The sequence below is a fragment of the Oncorhynchus keta genome, chromosome 25 (genome assembly GCF_023373465.1).
Source record: "Oncorhynchus keta strain PuntledgeMale-10-30-2019 chromosome 25, Oket_V2, whole genome shotgun sequence".
Classification (NCBI taxonomy): Eukaryota; Metazoa; Chordata; class Actinopteri; order Salmoniformes; family Salmonidae; genus Oncorhynchus; species Oncorhynchus keta.
In genome coordinates, this window is record NC_068445.1 from 11,584,326 (window position 1) to 11,597,571 (window position 13,246).

Below are 13,246 nucleotides of genomic sequence, written 5' to 3' on the forward strand. Positions count from 1 at the left end.
TGCATGGAGATGCTTGGGAATATGGTCAATACGGGGGAATGTGTTGTGGGTGTTTCAGGGAAAAGATGTACATTTGACCTACATCTAGGATGTGACAATGGTTCATAAAATCTCTCCATTTCTGCCCATTTTGTTTTTTGCACTGTCCTGCAGGCCTTCTCATACAGCTGCAACTGTATATGCATTTGAAAAATAAAGACCTTTCTTAAGTTGGGCTCTGGGATGGTGCAACTGTTGAGAATGTGAGCCTATGGTTGTGTGGGGGGAAAGGGTTGAGTGTATGTGCGTATCCCACAACTGTTGCGAAGGAGTAAAAGATGTTAGTGACAATATAGGCTGATTCAAAATAATTGTTTGCTAATATAATAATTGCTTGCAATAATGTCATTTTGGTAATGACGAGAATGGTGAGATGTATGAAATCCTTTGCATAAATTGCCTACATTACTACAAATGTAATAGCTAATTTATGGAAATTAAGAAACGATGTAAAAAATATTTTTTGTTGCTATATGTAATACAAATGGAGGCGAGGGCAATGGAAATGCATTTGGCGGTTGATCTACTTCTGTTCTGTAAATGGCAGTGTGCTCTTTTCGAAGGATGGATCCCGGTCTTTTCAGGGCTATGGGATACAGGGGGTCGGGGGTGGTCTGCCGGGCATTGGGATGGACAACCCAACTCGGGATGGAGGGCTTTTAGCGGGTGGAATAAGGGGGACCAATTTGGAGGTTTACTTGGTAGCAATGCAAATATCATGGTACGTCTCTATACACACTCAATCATCATGTTACTTTTTAATGGTATGTTTACAAACATATATTTTGATAAATAGAATTGGTTATTATGGTAAGTGGTGAAATAAGTATAGCCAGTTACAACTGTAATGGCTTAGCAGATAATAAGAAAAGATCAGTATTTACCTGGCTAAAAGAGAAGGAATATAATATCTATTGTTTACAGGAAACTCAACAATTTTAGATGAAGTTTTGTGGAAAAAGGACTGGGGGTGTGAAATTTATCCCGTGGACAAAGACATTCAAAACGGGTGACGGTTTTAATTAACAGTCATTTTGATCCAAATGTGCAAATTGTCCAAACAGATCGTCAAGGTAGATGGATTATTTTAAATATGTTATTGGACAATAAACATATGGCTTATTGATCTATACATTCCAAATAATGATGATCCAAGCTTCTTTGAAAATATGTATTAACTCTACAAGCAACACTATACCCTATTATTAGGGTGGGAGATTTTAATACTGTCTTAAATACCTCTATGGACCGGAAAGGAAATCACAGTACAAACTATCACCCTCAGGCACTTAAGGAAATCATGAATGTCATGGATATGTTGGAATTAGTGGATATTTGGAGACTTAAGTACCCTGACCTAGTGAGCTATACATGGCGTAGGCTTAATCAAGCTAGTCATCTTGACTACTTTCTTATGCCATTCTCTCTGGCCCCAAACGTTTTAAAAGTGTTCATAGGGGACAGAATGCGGTCGGATCATCACATAAATGGCATATATATTACTCGTACAGAATTTCCACGTGGGCGAGGATATTGGAAATTGAATCAAAGCCTACTAGATGATACATTCAAATTTGTCAGTTATAAATGATTCTGTCCTTGTTACGAATGATGGAGTCACGCATGATTCACCAAATGATATTTTGAAAGAGGAAGTAAAGTACTTTAAGAATATGTTTTTGTTTGTTTCCTCCATCTCCACTGACTGAAACTAATTGTATGGATTTTTTTCCTAATAATAATAATAATAATGTAAAATTAACATCTGTACAGAAAGACTCATCTGAAGGCCAAATTACAGAGGAGGAACTTGTTAATGCAATTAAAGCCTTTATGGCTGGGAAAACTCCAGGGCTGGATAGCATGTTTTAACCACTCTTATATAAATGGTAGATTATCAGACACGCAACAAGTGGGTCTGATATCATTATTATTGAAACAGGACCCAAGTGGTGTGTATATATAAAGATCCAGTCCATTAAAACAATTGTAAACCTCTTGTGTTGTGATGCAAAATGCTTGGCGCATAGAATTTAAAAAGTATTGTCAGATATTATTCATCCTAATCAGACAGGTTTTTTACATGGACGAAACATTGGAGATAATATAAGAGAAGTACTGGAAACAATATAATACTATGAAATATTGGGGACACCAGGCCTGGTTTTCATAGCTGATTTTGAAAAGGCTTTTGATAAAGTACGACTGGAGTTTTTATATAAATGCCTTGAATATTTCATTTTTGGGGAATCTCTTATAAAATGGGTTAAAGTTATGTATAGTAACCCTAGGTGTAAAATAGTAAATAATGGCTAATCTCAGAAAGCTTTAAACTATCTAGAGGAGTAAAACAAGGTTGTCTACTATCGGCATATCTATTTATTATTGCCATCGAAATGTTAGCTGTTAATTTGATCAAACAATAATATTAAGGGATTAGAAATCCGTGGCTTAAAAACTAAATTGTCATTGTACCCTGATGATTAATGTTTTCTTTTAAAACCACAATTATAATCTCTCCACGGCCTCATAGAGGATCTAGATACTTTTGCTATCCTCTCTGGATTAAATCCAAATTATGATAAGTGAAATATTACGTATTGGATCACAAAAAAATGCAAATGTTACATTACCGTGTAGTTTACCAATTAAATGGTCTGACAGATGTGGACATATTCTGTATACAAATCCCAAAAGAAAGAAATGATCTCACTTTAAATACATTTTTATAGAAAGTTAGCAAAAATAGATCAGATCTTGCTACCATGAAAAGGCAAATACCTGTCTATTGGTGGAAAAATCACCCTGATTAACTCTTTAGTCATATCACAGTTGACCTATTTGCTTATGGTTTTGCCTACACCTAGTGACCTGCTTTTTAAATTATATGAACAAAAAATATTCATTTTTATTTGGAATGGTAAGCCAGACAAAATTAAAAGTGCCTATTTATATAACGAATATGAATTCGGAGGACAGAAAATATTAAAGCATTAGACCTCTCTCTAAAGGCATCATTCATACAAAAAGTATACTTAAATACAAACTGTTTTTCTAGTAAATTGGTAGGAATGGCTCTTCCTATGTTCAAGAATTGCCTTTATTCAGATTACACCTGCTCACTTTCGATTGTTTGAAAAGGAAATCATCTCCAAAATATTGTCTTTTTTTTAAAAACAAGCTTTAGAAAGTTGGTTGCAATTTCAGTTTAATCCACCTGAAAAGACCGAACAAATAATACAACGTATATGGTTAAACCAAATATACTAATTGATTTTTCAAAGAAAAAAAAAAAGGTATAATTTTAGTGAATGATATCATAAATAGGACTGGTGGAGTTATGTCACACATGCAGCTAACACAGACATATGGAAATGTCTGCTCTACCCAAAATTACAACCAACTAATTGCAGCATTACCACAAAAATGGAAGAGGCAAGTAGAAGGGGAAAAAAGTAAGGAACTTGTATGTCGGCCCTGTATTAAAGAACCTAAATGGTTACAGTGTGATAAATAAAAACATATACCAATTTCATTTACGGACCAACAAACTGACAGCTGTGCCATATAAATGGCAAAATAGTTGGGAAGAGATTTTCGATGTACCTATTCCATAACACATGCTTCATGAATTGATACACAAAACAACGCTGGATTCAAAACTTTGAATTTTTCAGTTTAAATTACTATACACTATTCTTGCAACCAATAGAAATCAAATGTATCAACCCATGGAGGTCTGGATTTGGAGTCACACTACAGGCTAATCCAACTTTGATGTAATGTCCTTAAAACAAGTCAAAATGAGGCTCAGTAGTGTGTGTGGCCTCCACGTGCCTGTATGACCTCCCTACAACGCCTGGGCATGCTCCTGATGAGGTGGCGGATGGTCTCTTGAGGGATCTCCTCCCAGACCTGGACTAAAGCATCCGCCAACTCCTGGACAGTCTGTGGTGGATGGAACGAGACATGATGTCCCAGATGTGCTCAATTGGATTCAGGTCTGGGGAACGGGCGGGCCAGTCCATAGCATCAATGCCTTCCTCTTGCAGGAACTGCTGACACACTCCAGTCACATGAGGTCTAGCTTTGTCTTGCATTAGGAGGAACCCAGGGCCACCGCACCAGCATATGGTCTCACAAGGGGTCTGAGGATCTCATCTCGGTACCAAATGGCAGTCAGGCTACCTCTGGCGAGCACATGGAGGGCTGTGCGGCCCCGCAAAGAAATGCCACCCCACACCATGACTGACCCACCGCCAAACCGGCAATGCTGGAGGATGTTGCAGGCAGCAGAACGTTCTCCACGGTGTCTCCAGACTGTCACGTTTGTCACGTGCTCAGTGTGAACCTGCTTTCATCTGTGAAGAGGACAGGGCGCCAGTAGCGAATTTGCCAATCTTGGTGTTCTCTGGCAAATGCCAAACGCCCTGCACGGTGTTGGGCTGTAAGCCCAACCCCTACCTGTGGACGTCGGGCCCTCATACCACCCTCATGGAGTCTGTTTCTGACCGTTTGAGCAGACACATGCACATTTGGGGCCTGCTGGAGGTCATTTTGCAGGGCTCTGGCAGTGCTCCTCCTTGCACAAAGGCGGAGGTAGCGGACCTGCTGCTGGGTTGTTGCCCTCCTACGGCCTCCTCCACATCTCCTGATGTACTGGTCTGTCTCCTGGTAGCGCCTCCATGCTCTGGACACTACGCTGACAGACACAGCAAACCTCGCATTGATGTGCCATCCTGGATGAGCTGCACTACCAGTGTTGCTTCCTAAGTGGACAGTTTAATTTCACAGAAGTGTGATTGACTTGGAGTTACATTGTGTTTTTTAAGTGTTCCCTTTATTTTTTGGAGCAGTGTATATATTTACCCCCCAAAATATATGGAGGATTGGAAATGATGCAGACAATTCCATTGATGGAAGCAACAATCTTTCCGCAATAGTAAGCTGATCCACCCCTTAAAAAAAAGAAAATAAATATGTGTATGCGACTAATAATATTTGATTTGGAGTCCACCTTCGTGGTTATGAGAGGGCACCAGGTCATTGAGGAAGCTGTAGTTATTCAGGAAAGTCACAATTTGGTTCCGTTTTGATCAACAGTGGGCCACATGTTTTGTGAGCTCTGTCAGTCTATCCAGCGGCCCAAATACAGTGCATTTGGAAAGTATTCAGGCCCCTTGACTTTTTCCACATTTTGTTACCTTACAGCCTTTATTCTAAAATGGATTCAATTGTTTTTTTCCTTCATCAATGTACACACAATACCCCATAATAACAAAGCAAAAATGTTTTTTTTAGAAATGTTTGCTGTATATATAACATTTACATAAGTATTCAGAACCTTTACTCAGTACTTAAATAATAATATAATATATGCCATTTAGCGGACGCTTTTATCCAAAGCGACTTACAGTCATGTGTGCATACATTCTACGTATGGGTGGTCCCGGGAATCGAACCCACTACCCTGGCGTTACAAGCGCCATGCTCTACCAACTGAGCTACAGAAGGACAGTGATTGCAGCCTAGGGTTTTCTTGGGTATGTTGCTACAAGCTTAGCACACCTGTATTTGGGGAGTTTCTCCCATTCTCCTCTGCAGATCCTCTCAAGCTCTGTCAGGTTAGATGTGGAGCGACGCTGCACAGCTATTGTCAGGTCTCTCAAGAGATGCTCGATCGGGTTCAAGTCTGGGCTCTGGCTGGGCCACTCAAGGACATTCAGAGACTTGTCCCAAAGCCACTTCTGCGTTGTCTTGGCAGTGTGCTTGGGGTTGTTGTTCTGTTGGAAGGTGAACCTTTGCCTAAGTCTGAGGTCCTGAGCGCTCTGGAGCAGGTTTTCATCAAGGAACTCTCTGTACTTTGTTCTGTTCATCTTTCCCTCAATCTTGATTAGTGTCCCTGCTGCTGAAAAACATCCCCACAGAATGATGCTGCCACCACCATGCTTCACTGTAGGGATGGTGCCAGGTTTCCTCCAGACGTGACGCTTGGCATTCAGGCCAAATAGTTCAATCTTGGTTTCATCAGACCAGAGAATCTTGTTTCTCATGGTCTTGAGTCGTTTAGGTGCCTTTTGGCAAATTCTAAGTGGGCTGTCATGTGCCTTTTTACTGAAGAGTGGCTTCCATCTGGCCACTCTACCATAAAGGCCTGATTGGTAGAGTGCTGCAGAGATGGTTGTCCTTCTGGAAGGTTCTCCCATCTCCACAGAGGAACTCTGGGGCTCTGTCAGAGTGACCATTGGGTTGTTGCACCCGAGTTCTATTTCTAGTCTCACAGCAAAGGGTCTGAATACTTAGGTAAATAAGGTATTTCTGTTTGTTTTTTTTAAACGTGGTTTCACTTTGTCATTATAGGGTATTGTGTGTGTGTGTGTGTGTGTGTGTGTGTGTGTGTATATTTATTATTATTTAATCCATTTTTAGAATAAGGCTGTAACGTAACAAAATGTGGAAACAGTCAAGGGATCTGAATACTTTCCAAAGGCGCTGTACATTGGCAATGACAACTGAAAGAAGTGGGCCTGGGGTTGGAACACATCACAAGGCTAGGGCTATTGTTCAGTCAGTTTGTTTATGGAATAGTTGATGGTGCCCCCTAGACTCAAACTCTCCAGCTGTGCTCATTTCCGCTCCTTGTCCTTGGTTTAATTATTACAGCAGCAGCAGTCAGTCAGTGGTTGGTAATGTAGGAGAGGGTGTTAAGGCCAGTGTTGGGTGCAGGAGGTTAGGCTAGCTCTCCTACCGCTAGTGGAGCAGATGCCCAGGAGAGGTTTCCTGCTGCTCTGCCCAGTGCTCCTATGAAGCCCTCACATTAACAGTACTTATTAAGTTCTGACTCTTACTATAACAAAGCTGATTTCAGGAAAGAACTGACTGAACCGAACCTGTCTGATGCCAGCTTTTCCTTACTTCTCTGTGTATAAGTAAAGGTTTTTAAAGCAAATACTACTACATGAAGTTACAGCATGTCTTCAACAGGTTCCTCTCTTACTGCCTTACCCCAGAGAATCTCCTATCAGGGAAAGGCCTCTTTCTGTTACTTATACACTGTTGTTTAGATTTTTTTTTTTTATGAAACTGGTATTTTTTCATAACGTAAAGTTCCTGTATGATTTTATTCATGAGACCTCACCAGGGTATAAAGAAGCCTTAGATTAGGAATGAAGTTGAATGTCAGAGCAAACAAACTAGCCTCATTTTAGGTGGCATAACACTGCATAATGTGTTAGTGGGTATTAGTGCCTGCTGCAAGCTTCTGAATAAACTGATGACCTAGCTACTAAGGAAATGAATGCTTAATGCTCTGAACTGTGGTAGTTGAGTGTGAATATCTAGTAGGTCTGCCTCCCTTACCTGGACATACTTGGCTGTTTCATCATAAGCTCTAGATTTCTTGTAGATCAATTGTATGGTGGGCTACACTTTATTGGCTTGAATTTAGCCTAGTGGCCCAGTCAGTCACATTATGTGTTTGTGTCACCCTCCCTGTTGGATAATCCTGAAACTCTGTTTACAGCTTTCTGCGATAACATTTCCCCCTCTGAATCACAGGCACTACTGTATAATGGTGCCACACAGCCCTCCCCCTCATAACCCCCCACTAACAGGATACACTAAAGTCTCTTTGCAATGCAAGTTTGTATATTTTTTTTGTGTACTTGGTTTAATACACCATTCATTTTAGTGGTAGAATGGCGCCGCAATGGATAGCTGCAGTTTTACGGGCTTCTGTCCAATTTTGCGCTGATTTGTAACTGGACATCAGCGATCACTAACCTCGATTTGGAAGATTTATACTTCAACGAGTCGGCGGTGGAGGACATACTGCTCACCCCAGAACCAGGCCCTAATCCCTGAGACTCGGAAAAGGAAGAGACGACCTAAGAGAGGCTGATGTGCATGCACCCTGATGAAACTACTTTGGCGAATAAATAATCCGCCACTACCCTCCGTTCTATTGGTGAACGTACAATCACTGGAGAACAAATTGGACGAGCTCTGTTCGAGATTATCCTATCAACAGGACCTGAAGAACTGTAATATCCTATGTTTCTCTGAGTCGTGGCTTGGACATGGACAATATACATCAAGCTGGTTTTTCTATGCATTGGCAGGGTTGAACGGCAGCCTCGGGTAAGCTCAAGGGGGAGGTGTTTGTGTCTTTGTTCACAACAACTGCTACGCAATCTCTAATATTAAGGAAGTCTCGAGGTTCTTCTTGCCTGTGATAGAATACCTCCTGATAAGCTGTAGACCCCTCAAATTCAACTATGGACCTCAAAGCCAGTTCCAATATATTTTTTAATTGTTCCCCTCTAATCAGGGACTGAATTAGACCTGAGACACCAGGTGTGTACAGTTCATTATTAGGTTGGACAGAAAACCAGCAGGCTCCGGACCTCATATGGTAAGAGTTGAATACCCCTGCTGTAGACCATACTATTTACTGAGAGAGTTTTCGTAGCTGTCTATTTAACACCACAAACCGATGCTGGCAGTAAGGACTCACGCAACGAGCTGTATAGAGCCATTAGCTCATCCAGAGGTGCCGCACCTCGTGGCCGGTGATTTTAATTCAGGGAAACTGAAATATGTTTTCCTAATACCAGCATGTCACCTGGGCAACTATCACTTTTACGCCACACACAGATTCGTATACAAAGTTCAACTTCGCCCTCCATTTGGCCAATCTGACCATAACTTTATCCCCCTGATTTCTGCTTACAAGCGGAAATCAGGAGTGACACGCTCAATACGGAAGTGGTCCGATGAAGTAGATGATAAGCTACAGGACTGTTTCACTAGCACAGACTGGAATGTGTTCCGGGTTTTATCCGATGGCATTGAAGAGTTTACCACATCAGTCACCTTCTTCATTAATAAGTGCATTGACAACGTCATCCCCACAGTGACCGTACGGGCATATCCCAACCAGAAGCCATAGATTACAGACAACATCCACACTGAGCTAAAGGCTAGAGCTGCCGCTTTCAAGGAGCGGGACACTAATCCGGACGCTTACATCAAACAGGCAAAGCGTCAATACAGGACTAAGATTGAATACTACTACGCCGGCTCTGATGCTCATTGGATGTGGCAGGGCTGGCAAACTATTGCGGATTACAAAGAGAAACCCAGCCACGTGCTGTCCAGTGAACCGAACCTACCAGACGAGCGAAATACCTTCATGCTCATTTCGAAGCAAGCCACACTGAACCATGCATGAGAGCACCAGCTGTTCCGGACGACTGGGTGATCACACTCTCTGTAGCTGATGTAAGACCTTTAAACAGCTTAACATAGTCCCTGGGCCTAAGAACACTAAGGTAACCTGCCTAAATGACTATTGGCCCTTAGCACTCACATCTGTAGCCATGTAATGCTTTGAAAGGCTGGTCATGGCTCACATCAACACCATCATCCCAGATACCCTGGACCCACTCCAATTCGCATACCTCCCCAACAGATCCACAGATGATGCAATTTATTTTGCACTCCACACTGCCCTCTCCCACCTGAACAAGAGCAACACCTATGTGAGAACAATGTTTATTGACTACAGCTCACTGTTCCAGACCATAGTGCTCTCCAAGCTCATCACTAAGCTATGGACCCTGAGAGTGAACATCTCCCTCTGCAACTGGATCCTGGACATCCTGACACGCCGCCCCTAGGTGGTGAGGGTAGGCAACAACACATCCGCCACGCTGACCCTCAACACGGGCTCCCCTCAGCACTGCGTACTTTGTCCCCTCCTGTACTCCCTGTTCACCCATGACTGCGTGGCTGCGCACGACTCCGACACCATCATTACATTTGCTGACGACATGACGGTGGTTGGTCTGATCACCGACGATGAGACAGACTACAGGGAGGAGGTAAGGCACCTGGGATTGTGGTGCCAGCACAACCTCTCCCTCAACGTCAGCAAGACGAAGGAGTTGATTGTGGACTACAGGAAACAGAGGGCCGAGCACGCCCCCATTCACATCGACTGGGCTGTAGCATAGCGGGTCGATAGCTTCCTGTTCCTCACTGTCCACATCACTAAGGATCTATCATGGTACAAACACAGTCGTGAAGAAACAGTCTTCCCCCTCAGAATATGTTGCATGGTCCCTCAGATCCTCATAGTTCTACAGCTGCACCATTGAGATCATCTTGACTGGCTGCATCACCACTTGATATGGCAACTGCTTGGCATCCGACCGCAAGGTGCTACAGAGGGTAGTGCGTACGTTACTTATGTAGATAAGGTATTTCTGTTTAAAAAAACATATCAATTTGCCATTATGCACGTGGGGTGAGGGCAGTCATTATGGGGTGTTGTGTGTAGATTGCTGAGGAAATGTTTTTATTGAATCCATTTTGGAATAAGGCTTTAACGTAACAAAATGTGGAAAAGGTTGAGGGGTCTGAATACTAATCGAAGGCACTTTTATATAGCCAATTATTGTTACTCATTGTGTATTATTACTTTCACTATTCTGTGTTATTACTTTTCTAATATTTCTCTATCTGCATTTTTGGGGAGTGCTCATAAGTCAGCATTTCACTGTTAGTCTACACTTGTTGTTTACTAAGCATGTGACGAATAACATTTTATTTTATTTGACTTAATAGGCAATGTGCAGCTTAAGAAACCTCCGTAGCTACGGTTGCTGTGGCCCAACTGTTTGGCTGATTTAATTTGAGCTTTGAATTCTGAGAAGTATTTTGTGCCCAGTCAAAACTGTTCGCTGCTCTGGCCCCCCAATGGTGGAACAAACTCCCTCACGACGCCAGGACAGCGGAGTCAATCACCACCTTCCGGAGACACCTGAAACCCCACCTCTTCAAGGAATACCTAGGATAGGGTAAGTAAGGGTAAGTAATCCTTCTCACCCCCCTTCTCCCCCAACAAGATTTAGATGCAAGTGGCTGTTCCACTGGTTGTCATAAGGTGTATGCACCAATTTGTAAGTCGCTCTGGATAAGAGCGTCTGCTAAATGACTTAAATGTACATGTAAATGTGAATGTTCGTAATCTAGTCGCCACAGTTGATTAGGTAGGCTACAGTAAAAGAGAGGATTCATTTTGAAATGGACTGTATAGGTGGTCTGGATTCGGACATTATTACAGTAAATGGATTATAATCAATCCCTTGTCACAGTCTAGTAGTCTTGTCCTGGGATTCTATTTCATTTTCTATGCATTGCGTTTGTAAGGTCCCTGGCTGTCATGCAAGTACTCCACAACTCATAACCTTGTAGGTGGGTGTGCTTCACAATAACAGTTGACTCCGCAGTAGTTTCGGCTTACAGCATGGGCCGACTGATTACACTGGGCATGCATACCTCTCTTCTCTTAGAGAAGGGGGGGGGGGGGTGTCTTTCTCTCTGTATCTGACTGTAGCATACCTGTTCATTTCAGTCAGCCACACAATGGACAGGTTAGTGCTGTGGGAGAGCTCTGCCCATGGGGTCTCTGGCTGCTTTCATCACTCCTATTAGGCTGGGTGAAGGAATGCACAGACTACAGGTTCCCTCTGCGCTCCTGCTTTGGGCAGCCGCCAGGTTAAATGATACCCATTTGTGTCTTAATGGGTGCAGGACAGCCACACCTGTAGTAGGCTAGCACGGGTCTACTTATCAGGCTCTTCTCTGGGGCCTCATGGAGGAGCGTGCATTTACATTTGAGTCATTTTGCAGATGCTCTTATCTAGAGTGACTTACAGGAGCAATTAGGGTTAAGTGCCTTGCTCAAGGGCACATTGACAGATTTTTGGGGGATTTGAATGAGTGACCTTTCGGTTACTGTCCCAATGCTCTTAACCACTAGGCTACCTGCTCTACTGGAGGGAAGATTCAAATAAAAATGTATTTGTCACGTACACATGGTTAGCAGATGTTTATGCGAGTGTAGCGAATTGTTTGTGCTTCTAGTTCCGACAATGCAGTAATAACCAACGAGTAATCTAACCTAACAATTTCACAACTACCTTATACACACAAGTGTAAAGGGATGACGAATATGTACATAAAGATATATGAATGAGTGATGGTACAGAACGGCATAGGCAAGATGCAGTAGATGGTGTCGAGTACAGTATATACCCTACATTATTCATCTCGCATGTATGTAAACATGATATTAAGTGGCATTGTTTAAAGTGGCTAGTGATACATTTTTTACATACATTTTCCATTGTTAAAGTGGCTGGAGTTGAATCAGTATGTTGGCAGCAGCCACTCAATGTTAGTGGTGGCTGTTTAACAGTCTGATGGCCTCAAGATAGAAACTATTTTTCAGTCTCTCGGTCCCTGCTTTGATGCACCTGTACTGACCTCGCCTTCTGGATGATAGTGGGGTGAACAGGCAGTGGCTCGGGTGGTTGTTGTCCTTGATGATCTTTATGGTCTTCCTGTGACATCGGGTGGTGTAGGTGTCCTGGAGGGCAGGTAGTTTGCCCCCGGTGATGCGTTGTGCAGACCTCACTACCCTCTGGAGAGCCTTACGGTTGTGGGTGGAGCAGTTGCCGTACCAGGCGGTGATACAGTCCAACAGGATGCTCTCGATTGTGCATCTGTAAAAGTTTGTGTGCTTTTGGTGACAAGCCAAATTTCTTCAGCCTCCTGAGGTTGGAGAGGCGCTGCTGCACCTTCTTCACCACGCTGTCTGTGTGGGTGGACCAATTAAGTTTGTCTGTGATGTGTATGCCAAGGAACTTAACTTACTACCCTCTCCACTACTGTCCCGTCGATGTGGATAGGGGGGGTGCTCCCTCTGCTGTTTCCTGAAGTCTACAATCATCACCTTTTGTTTTGTTGACTTTGAGTGTGAGGTTATTTTCCTGACACCACACTCCGAGGTCCCTCACCTCCTCCCTGTAGGCCATCTCGTCGTTGTTGGTAATCAAGCCTACCACTGTAGTGTCGTCTTCAAACTTGATGATTAAGTTGGAGGCATGCATGGCCACGCAGTCGTGGGTGAACAGGGAGTACAGGAGAGGGCTCAGAACGCACCCTTGTGGGGCCCCAGTGTTGAGGATCAGTGGGGTGGAGATGTTGTTACCTACCCTCACCACCTGGGGGAAGTCATGAAGTCCAGTACCCAGTTGCACAGTGCGGGGTTGAGACCCAGAGTCTTGAGCTTGATGACGAGTTTGGAGGGTACTATGGTGTTAAATGCTGAGCTGTAGTCGATGAACAGCATTCTTAC